The sequence below is a fragment of the Triticum dicoccoides genome, chromosome 3A (assembly GCF_002162155.2).
Source record: "Triticum dicoccoides isolate Atlit2015 ecotype Zavitan chromosome 3A, WEW_v2.0, whole genome shotgun sequence".
Taxonomy (NCBI): domain Eukaryota; kingdom Viridiplantae; phylum Streptophyta; class Magnoliopsida; order Poales; family Poaceae; genus Triticum; species Triticum dicoccoides.
In genome coordinates this window covers 473623925-473635545 of record NC_041384.1, presented here as the reverse complement: position 1 = coordinate 473635545, position 11621 = coordinate 473623925, and positions in this window count along the sequence as shown.

The following is an 11621-nucleotide window of genomic DNA, read 5'->3' as shown; positions in this document are numbered from 1 at the left end:
GTGTCACTTGCTCTGAACGTAGCTCGCTAGCTCCTAGATATATACTACATCCGTAAAGAAATGTAAGAGCGTTTATAGATCACTAAAGATATATTTTTGGACCAAAGATTGTAGAACAATTGTTCTACGGTAATTTTTATTAATTAAAATATTTACAAAGGAATGGAAAAAAACACACAATTAGCCAACACCAGTTCTAGGGAACTCCATAAATAAATCAAAAGCAGATTTACTTCAAATTGCTCGAAAGCATCTTTGTGCTTGTTCTTTGTCCTCAAAACTATCAACTGTAAACCATTTCTTACTTGAATCCTCCATGACTGATCCAAGGGTGTGATGTTTTTGAAGATTTTGGCGTTTCTCTGCACCCATAAGTTCCAGCAACCCACGATGACAATCTCCATCATGAATTGAGCAGGAAGGTGCTCTACCATTATCCTTAATTCATCTAGCACATTGATGCCCCTTTTCCTGTCCAACATGATAGTATCCCAACAGCTAGGGAAAATGGACAATCCCAAAAGAGATGAAGAGTAGTTTCCTCATAGTGTGTATCACATAAAGCACATAGGTATCTTTTTTTTAGAAAAAGAGGTTAACCCCCAGCCTCTGCATCATTCGATGCACACAACCATTTTATTAAGAAAAGATGTCAAAAGTCTCCTCAAGTGGTTTTAAAAGGTCATGAAGAAACAAATGTCACACGCGGCCAAAAATAAAAAAAAGCCACAACCGGCTATAATAGATCAAGATGTCTACACACCTAACCTATTACTGGACCGCCATCCATATCGGTTGTATGTATCCCGTGCAGCCGTTTTTCATCGGTTGCACCCAATAGTCATGTGCGCCCTGTGGTCCTTATGGCTCAGCAAGGACCACGTACGGATCCATGTAGACGCTCTGAAGATGACCTGCAAAAAATTAGTAATGTTTTGTTTGTTAAAGGCTACATCATTCCGACAATTCCATATCGCCTAAAGCAACGCACATGCTCCGACTCTGATTTGTGCAGCTGTCTGAGGTGCCACCCCATTCAGCCAGTCATGAAAAAACTGTGATATTGAAGTTGGCGGAGTGATGTTAAAAGCAACATGAATAGTTCTCCAAAGTAATCTAGCAATAGGACATTTAATAAGTAGATGTTCAATTGTTTCATTTTGGTCACAAAAGCAACATCGTTGACTCCCTTCCCAATTGCGTTTGGCTAGATTATCTTTGGTTAAGATTACACCTTTGTGAACAAACCACATAAACACTTTTATTTTCAATGGCACCTTAATTTTCCAGATATGGCCCGACCTTGGGATGTCTCCAGTATTGATTAAATCCGTATACATTGATTTAACCGTGAAAACACCTGACCCCGTTAACTTCCAACTTATCGTGTCATTGGCATCCGAAAGATTAATCTCCATTAACCTACGCATAAGATGCAACCATGTATCCCAATGTGGACCCACAAGTGCCCGTTGAAATTGAATATTAAGTGGAATGGACTGCAACACAGACGCAACGGAAACTTCTTTCCGTTGTGCAATGTGATATAAAACTGGATACTGTAATGCTAATGGAGTGCCCCCTAACCAGGTATCCTCCCAGAATCGAGTTCGTTGCCCATTCCCCACTTTAAATGTCACTCTGTTAAAGAAAGCAACCTTCGTCCTCATAAGTCCTTTCCAAAAAGGTGAGTCCGACGGCTGTGCCGTTACCTGAGCCAAAAACTTAGCGTATAAGTATTTGTTTCTAAGTAATTGCAACCACACTCCCTCAGTCTCCACTGAAAGGCGGTATAACCATTTGCTCAATAAGCACCTATTTTCACTTCTAAATTCTCAACACCCAATCCACTCTGGTCCTTTGGTCTACAAATCATCTCCCACTTGGCGAGCCTATACTTGGCCTTATTCTCATCAATTTGCCAAAAGAATCTGGATCGGTAGATGTTAATCTTTTCCGTACTCCTACTGGTACTTCAAAGAAAGAGAGGAGGAACATCGGCATGCTCGTCAGCACCGAATTAATAAGAATTAGCCTTCCTCCGTACGATAAAAGTTTGCCTTTCCAGCAACTTAATTTCTTCTCAAACCGATCCTCAATACATTTCCATTCTTTATTAGTGAGTTTGCGATGATGAATTGGTATCCCTAGATACGTAAAGGGAAGCGCACCTAATTCACACCCGAACAACTATTTATATCTTTCTTGCTCCTCCTTGGCGTGTCCAAAGCAGAACAATTCACTCTTATTAAAATTAATCTTGAGGTCGGACATTTGTTCGAATAAGCAAAGAACTAACTTCACGTTCCTTGCTTTCGCGAGGTCATGCTCCATGAAAATAATTGTATCATCTGCGTATTGTAGGATAGATACCCCACCATCAACTAGATGTGGGATAAGACCACCTACCTGACCATCTTGTTTCGCTCTGTTAACAAGCACAATCAACATATCAACCACAATATTAAAAAGGACCGGTGACATGGGATCACCCTGTCTTAATCCTTTAAGCATTTGAAAGTAATGACCAATATCGTCATTAACTTTAATACCAACGCTCCCTCCCTGCACAAAGGATTCGACCTGTTTTCTCCAGGCTTCGTCAAATCCTTTCATGCGCAAAACTTGTTGCAAAAAAGGCCACTTGACTTTATCGTAGGCCTTTTCAAAATCCACTTTGAAGATCACGCCATCAAGTTTCTTTGAGTGGATTTCATGAAGGGTCTCATGCAAGACAACCACCCCTTCTAGGATATGTCGTCCTGGCATGAAAGTGGTCTGTGTTGATTGCACCACACTATGCGCAATCTGTGCCAACCTTCGTGAAAATTTTAAAGCTCACATTGAGCAAACAGATCGGCCTGGATTTCTCAATGTGGACCGCTCCCTCCTTTGGTAGCAAAGTAATAGTCCCAAAGTTTAATTTGAAAAGTTGCAGGTGTCCATTAAAGAGATCATTGAACATAGGCATCAAGTCACCTTTAATGATACCCCAGCACTTCTTATAAAATTCCGCTGGAAAACCATTCGAACCAGGAGCTTTGTTGTTTTTCATTTGAGCAATCGCTTCATACACCTCCTTCTCCGAAAAAGGGGCTGTGAGAATCTCATTCTCATCATCTCGAAGTTGAGGTATGTCATCAACTCTGTCCTCATCCAGGTTGACAAAATTCTCAACTGGAGCCCCGAATAATTGTTTATAGAAATTTGAGATGTAAAGCTTAAGGTTCTCATGGCCTACAATCGTTCCCTCCTCCTGTTCAAGTTGAATGATTTTCTTTTTCCTATGTTTTGGAAAAATTGAGTGTTGTTGTCCCCTTGAACCACTTGGCGTACTTTTGCTCTACGCGCCCACTTCATTTCTTCCTCTCTAAGAAGCTTTGCCAGACTGACCTCAGCCTCTCTCTTAGATACCCGGTCATCTATGGCTAGAGGCACACTCTCTGCCTTAATGTCAAGATCATCAATCAACTTGAGAAGTCTCTCCTTCTCAAGTCTATAAGCGCCACTATTATTCTTAGCCCAGCCTCTAAGGAACTGTCTAAGATGTCTAATCTTGTATTGCCATCTTTCCTCCGCAGAGGCACCTCTTTGCTCAGCCGCCCACTCCCTTGCTACCAACTCAAGGAAGTCCTCTCTCTCAAACCACGCATTTTCGAAAGAGAAAACACTCTTATTGCCCAAGTGAGTCGCCTCACCTGAATCAACAAGAAGTGGCGTATGATCAGAAACTCCTCTAGGCATTGCCTGCACTGACACTAGAGGAAATTTTTGTTCCCACTCAACACTCGTGAGAACCCGATCCAGCTTTTCATAAGTCGGGGTAGGAAGATTATTTGCTCAAGTAAATTGCCTACCAGTGAGCGCAATCTCACGTAGGTCCAAATTTTCAATGATCGCGTTAAACATAAAGGACCATCTGGCATCAAAATTATCATTGTTTTTCTCCTCTCTTCTTCTAATGATGTTGAAATCCCCACCTACCAGAATGGGTAGAGTCTCCCCTTCACAAATTCTGGCAAGATCGGCAAGAAAGTCATGTTTGAGTTCCGGCTGTGCCGCGCCATACACGGCCACAAGAGCCCATCTGAATCCGTCCACCTTAGACCGAACATGGAATTTAACAGCGAAATCTCCCAAGAAAACATTTAGCACCTCAAGAGTCTCATAATTAACTCCAAGGAGAATCCCACCTGATCTACCCCGAGGTGGCAAGCAATGCCAGTCAAAATCCAACTCCCCTGATATCGTCCCCAAAAATTGTGATGTGAAGTTATCACGTCCTGTCTCTAACAGTGTGACAAAATCCAACTTGTGTTCCCTCAGTTAGAAATCTTCTTTTAGCCAAGTCCCTCAGACCACTGCTATTCCAGAAGATACCTTTCATATTTCATCATGAAATTTCTTTCTAGCTCTAACTCGAGCACTTCACCGTATCGCAGAAAGATCGTAATTCTTCTGCCGTTTACGCCTAGGTGCTGCCGATTTGAGTTCACAATCCGCATGACCGTGCTCGTTGCCAAGACCATCATATGGTTGTAGATCGGCCGCATGCCCATCCACAACCACGTTCTCCCCTTCTAAAAAATTTCTCAGGACTAAATCCTCACATAACACCTCCAATTCATTAACTCCTAGTTCATTAATTTCGCTTTCTTTCATTGGTTTGACAGCTGCTATGGTTTTAAGCATATTAAGTGCGCGATCAGCCTCTAGATCAAGTAAATCGTTAATGGAAGTTGCAACCTCACTATTGCTACTCCCCAAAGAAATACTTAAACTATCAGCCCTATGCATAATATCATTCTCGGAAAAATGCAAAACTAAAAACTCAGTGTTAACTGACAAACCTAAAACGGCCTCGACATCTCGAATCTTGGCAGCCCGCATGGCTCACCCCATCTGAAAGTCATCCGCGTCTGGCTGCTCCTGGATGCGCTTGCTGGTCCATCTCCCCCCAGATGTCAGATCAGGGATGCCACCAAATGCCACCACCTCCTCAACCGAAGCCTCCTATCGGTCAGCAGTGTGTGGCTGGACACAAGTCTCCAAAGGCAACACTCACGCCGCCTCCTACGGTGGGAGTGCTGCCGTCTGAATCCGCGAAGCAGCATCCTCGTGTGCGGGTGTCACCGCCTGTGACACCTGCATAGGCAATGGAGAAGAAATCCGAACCACAACCGGTGTCGGGCGCTCACCCGCCGAAGATAACTCTCCCACCATGTCCACCTCCTGTGTTAGTATAGGAGACCTATCCTTAGTGTTGTCCGAAGAGATCATATCATCCTTAGTCACATCAGGGGTAATCACCCGTCTGGGGCTCCCCTCCCGCAGCGACCTCGGGAGTGAACACAAACTGGCACCTCCCATCACATAAGAGAAGCAAACAGGTGACAACGGAGGTAACTCACTCTCTGCCGGGTCTGTACTGTCCATCCTATCAGCCCATAGGCGAGCAGGCGCCGAAGCCGCCCCGAAAGAGCCGAAACGAAGCTCAGTCATGGGCATGGACACGGAAACTGGAGCCGCCGTTCCTAGCTCCGACTGTCCAGTTCCCCCAGATGAGGGAGGTGGATCTCCTCTCTTATCCTGGTCCATCAAAGCATCCTGACGCCCATCAGAATCATACGTGCCGTCCCCTGGTCCCCTAGCTCTGTCCTCATCCAAAGCCATAGGCTGGCCCTCAATCACTAGTTTTAGATCATATCCCAAACCAGCATAAAACCACGTTAACATAGCATGCACCAAATCCACATCAATCACCCCAACTCGTAGCCGTGCAATCCCATGCTTACGTGTGAAATCCATGTCCACCTCCCGAGTTTTACCAATCAGCGAGCCCAGACTCGCCACCACAAGATACTCATTAAGTGCTTTAGGAGGAACGCCCGAGAATCTCACCCAGATTTTCTTAAGAGGAACCCCAGCCGGCTCATTCTATTTCCACTCATCAAACTCAAGGCGACAAGGGCTGCCAGGAACCTTGCAAATGCCAAAGTTGTTGATCCTATCTAGATCAATCTTAGTCGGGTAATCAACCTTGTACACTTGATCTCCAATCCTCTCTAGAGCCCACTGAAAAGAACTCGATACCAACTGTCTAAGTTGAGCAATAATCTGATCCTCAGCCAAAGTACCATGTGTAACTCTAATCAAGCCCGTCCTGGCATTCTCCAGACGAGGCCTGCAAGAATGCATCACAAGCGTCTCGAAAAACATGAGTTCAGCATCACACACTCCATAAATAGATATCGTCGGCACCGGTATAGACAAAAGCGGTCACTCCGTGTCATGTTTTGGCTTCTGACATATGTTGCACAACTCTGTGGTACATGCAACTGAAAAGTGACCAGGCACGCCACATCGGTAGCAGTACAATTTCTCTTTCTTGCGCTGATTTGTTTTGTCACCCTTTTCCACATCATTCTTCACCTTTTCGACTGGAACAACAACAAGGGCAGCCACCGCAGCCATGGCCTCCCCCGGCAGCCTTGTCGTGCCATCAGCAGACGTCACCGTCACTACCGTCGAGCTCGTAGCAGCTGTCGAACCCGCATTAGTTGCACCAACCACGGGCACCACCGCTGCCGGCTGAGTCCCTGTTGATGCCGCGACCACCGGTGGCTGCAAACTAGCATCCACCACCGCCGACGGAGTCACCAACGCCGGATCACGCCGCGGAAGAGGATCCGTCCTCGGAGGGCGTGTGTTCCGGCCCCCAGTCCTCCCGAATCGCCTGCCTGCCGGACCATCCCGACGCGGCTAGTACTGCTGCGGGCCAGTATGTCCCTCGACGAAACCTTCGACCGGACCCTTGAAGCCAACATAGTAATCAGGTGCCGCTCTCTGTCCAGCTGATGAAGAACCAGCAAACTGCCCGTCACCATAGGCCCCGTAACCGTCATCACCCCATTGGCGATTCCAGTTCAAGCGACCGCCATTATAGTCGCCGCCGTAATTGCCAAAACCACCATAGCCTCCACGGCCACTTCCGCCATGTAGCTCAGGTCGCGTCAGCCCGCCAACTTGCCGGCCAGCGGCTGCCGCCTGCGCCGCCCCGCCGTTTGGCGCGCTACGACCAGCGCCACGACCCCCTGTAGCTCCGCCGTGATTGCCCCCGGCGTCGGGACGCCCCTGCATGTTATTACCGTTGGCGGCCCGCTGGGGAGGCCAGTCGCCGCCACCTCCCGAGCTCATCACGACGGATGCAAAGGATCGCGAATCCCACGCCGCCGTTGACAGCCAGACTCGCGGTGCCTTAACTTTTCCAATTGAACAAAACCTGGGCGAAGGACGCAGAGGTTGTACCCTAGTAAATGCCATGTTGGGCCTAGTGCACCTCAGGCCCACCTCATGCAGCGCTACATGGCTAACCATGTTGGGTCGGGAACCTCCCATGCCCGACACTGCCGTCACGCTTGTAACGCCCCAAGACCGGAGCTTCAGATGTCTTCCAGAGTTTCCGGGTTTTCGTCGTGTGAGTTGTTGGTTTGTTGCATTCATCTTTGCATCATGCGCATTGCATCATGTCATAAATCTTTTGCATCTCAACTAAATAAATTGCATAGATCATTGATCTATTTAAATCGAGGGAACTCACATGGTGTTTTCTCTTTAAAACATACCCTCCCAATATTTAGGGAGCTATATAAAATATTCCATTAGTTTGGAATTTACCGCAACACACGTGCATAGAAATCCCTTCCTTTCCTGCTTCAGGTTTGGACTCTCTAACTTTGCCAAATTCTTTTCCCATCTATGGAGGCTCTTTTCTTTAATCTCAACATTTTTTTGAGCACTTCTAAAACCTAGCCCCAATTCAAACCCATTTGAATGATATTCAAATGAGTTCAAATTTAAATCTTGCATTCGCGCCAACTTCTATCTTCTTGGTTCCAGCTCAGTTTTGTGGGTCCGGAAATTTATACGCGTGTCCTACTTCTTCCCCAATACCTCCTTTCTTCTCCTTTTTCCTTCTTTGTTTTTTTTTCTGTTTTTAGAAATCAAGAGAGGGAGAGAATGGAGCCCAGCAGGCCATTTAGGCCCAGCTGCATCTAACCTAGCCGGCTCCAAGGCCCACTCCCCTGGCCCACCTAACCCTCTAACCTAGCCCGCACCCTGCTCTCCTTCCTTGCGCCGCCACTCCCTCCTCTCGATCTCACCCTCTCTCTCCCACAGCGCCCGAACCACCATCTCCCTCGATCCCATCTTCCTCCCGCAACCTCTCCCTCTCGATCCCTCTTCACCTCCTCGCCTCCCCGCCGCGTGGCTCGGCGCCAGTGCCGCTGCTGCTTCGTCGCCCGTGTCGCCATGGTCCTCCTTGTGCCTTTGCTTCTTCACCTATGGCTTCGCCGCCCCATGTCCACGTCGCCGGCCACCAGCAGGACGCCGCTGCAGCGCCGACCAGCGCCGGCCTCGACCGCCTCCTCTGCTCCGCCTCCATCACCGGCGACCACGTCCAGCGCCCACCTCTGGGAGCTCGACGCCCTGCCTCGTCCTCTTCTGTGGCTGCAGAAGCCTGCCGCGAGCGTGCCGCCGTGCTGCTTCGCCGTCCATGGCCCTGGCCTCCTGCCACGGAGCTGCCACTGCCGGCGTCCATCTCCTCGCCCATGCCTCCCCGTCGCTCTTCCTTCACGTGTACTGCTGCAGGAGCGCCAACGCCACCAGGCCGCCGTCCCGCGCTCAAGCTCCTCCGCCCCTGGGCTCCGTTCGCGCCGCCATTTGCCCGACGCCAGCCGACCAGGATCCGCTCGTCTTTGCCGTTACCAGCGCTGCAGGAACCGTGCTTCAAGTCCCCATCGCCAATCTGGCCTTGCACATCTTGTTTGACCCAAGGAGACCCACACCGCCGGCAAGACCAAGGATGCCCGAACGAGTGCTGACCGAAACGCCTAAGTACCACTACTTCCACGATGACCGTTGTTCGCCAAGTACACCTTGGACGCCAAGTTCCTCTTCAAAACATACGACTACTCGGCGTTGCGTCAAGTACCCCGATGGCCGGAGCCCTCGGATCCGTCAAGTTCGTCTACGAACCGAGAACAACTACCGTCTCCGAAGAACCGTGTAACGGAACCATCAAGTTCGACTATGACTCGTGTACGACTACGCGGGATTCCTCGGACGCCAAGTTCAACGATGCATCAAGTTCCTCACCGTGACCCTGAACATCTGCAGGAAAACATGTACCACTACCGCCGTCGAGATTGCGAGAACCTCTACCGTCGATCCTAGAGCATGCGACAACGACTACTTCCACTACGAACGTCCCAAGAACGTCTACTTCCCCTACACCGCATCGAACTTGATCCGTTCCGAAAAGGCACACTTCAAAGGTATAACCTCGAGACGACCACTCATGGATCGTATGGATGAGTTGTATGAGATGCATGTTTGGATGTTGTATCTGCCCGTGAACGTTAGTTGTTTCCCTCGCTTGGCACCACCGTCGACCCATGGGAACCCAGTTACCGGGATCACCCCACCATCTTTTGCACGCTACCGTCACTTCCTTTTGCACCGGTATCCCCGTGGGCTACCTGATAACCGATATGTTGCCATGGCATCATTTTCGTAATCGTCGCCGTGGCACCCCTTTCCTTTCCACCACGGTGACAAATGCTTCATAATACTCTTATCAACTTATTCATAAATATTGCATAAAACTTGTTCATGTCATTCGCATCATGATAATAACATTTAAATGTTTAAAATTGTTGTTGCACCAAATTGCTAAATGCATATGGGGATTTACCGAAATTGTTGTTTGATGGTTCCGGCCCCATTTAAATTGCTTAGATTGTGTGGTTTACTTTGCTTCACCTCTTGCCATGGTTAACAACATTTAATATTGTGGGGTACATAAACAAGATCGATCTAAATAAGTCATGTGGTGTTTTCTTCAATATGCAACTCCGTTGCATATTGAGCTCCACTTAATTTGTAGGATTGTTTGTGCATTTTGCCATGCCATACTTCATTAAACCAGACATGCATCATACTCGATTGTGCATCATGCCATGTTGATGTGTTGGTTGTTTACTATGTTGTTTGCTTCTTTCCGGTGTTGCTTCTTCGGGTTGGTTCCGATAACGTCGTGTGTGTGAGGATCCGTTCGACTACGTCCGTTTGTCTTCTTCATGGACTCATTCTTCTTCCTTTCGGGATCTCAGGCAAGATGACCATACCCTCGAAATCACTTCTATCTTTGCTTGCTAGTTTGCTCGCTCTTTTGCTATGCCTATGCTGCGATACCTACCACTTCCTTATCATGCCTCCCATATTGTTAAGCCAAGCCTCTAACCCACCTTGTCCTAGCAAACCGTTGTTTGGCTATGTTACCGCTTTGCTCAGCCCCTCTTATAGCATTGTTAGTTGCAGGTGAAGATTGAAGTTTGTTCCTTGTTGGAACATGGAGATGTTGTTCCTTGTGGGAATATGTTTACTTGTTGGGATATCACAATATCTCTTATTTAATTAATGCATCTATATACTTGGTAAAGGGTGGAAGGCTCGGCCTTATGCCTGGTGTTTTGTTCCACTCTTGCCGCCCTAGTTTCCATCATATCAGTGTTATGTTCCCGGATTTTGCGTTCCTTACGCGGTTGGGTTATAATGGGAACCCCTTGACAGTTCGCTTTGAATAAAACTCCTCCAGCAAGGCCCAACCTTGGTTTTACCATTCGCCACCTAGCCTTTTTCCCTTGGGAGTTACGCATCCCGAGGGTCATCTTTATTTTTAAACCCCGGGCCAGTGCTTGTCTAAGTGTTGGTCCAACCCAGAGCATCGTGCGGGGCTGTCCCTTGGCAACTTGGGTTACGTTGGCTCCCGTACGCTTAGCTTATCCGGTGTGCCCTGAGAATGAGATATGTGCAGCTCCTATCGGGATGTCGGCGCATCGGGTGGTCTTGCTGGACTTATTTTACCATTGTCGAGGATGTCTTGTAACCGGGATTCCGAGCCTGATCGGGTCTTCCCGCTAGAAGTAATATCCTTCGTTGACCGTGAGAGCTTGTGATGGGCTAAGTTGGGACACCCCTGCAGGGATTTGAACTTTCAAAAGCCGTGCCCGCAGTTATGGGCAGATGGGAATTTGTTAATGTCCGGTTGTAGAAAACCTGAAGTTGACCTTACTTAAAATACATCAACTGCGTGTGTAACCGTGATGGTCTCTTTCCGGCGGAGTCCGGGAAGTGAACACGGTGTTGGAGTTATGTTTGACGTAGGTTGTTCTAGGATCATTCTTGATCTTACTTTTATCGACTGTGCTTTGCCTTCTCTTCTCGCTCTCATTTGCGTATGTTAGCCACCATATATGCTAGTCGCTTGCTGCAGCTCCACCTCATACCTTTACCTTACCCATAAGCTTAAATAGTCTTGATCGCGAGGGTGCGAGATTGCTGAGTCCCCGTGACTCACAGATACTTCCAAAACCAGCTTGCAGGTGCCGATGAGTTCATGCAGATGACGCAACCAAGCTCAAGGAGGAGCTCGATGAAGATCTTGTCCTTTGTGTTGTTTCGTTCTAGTTGATCAGTAGTGGAGCCTAGTTGGGGTTGATCGGGGATATGTGTAGCATTTGGGGTAGTCTTGTTTTATTTTGGTTCCGTAGTCGAACCTT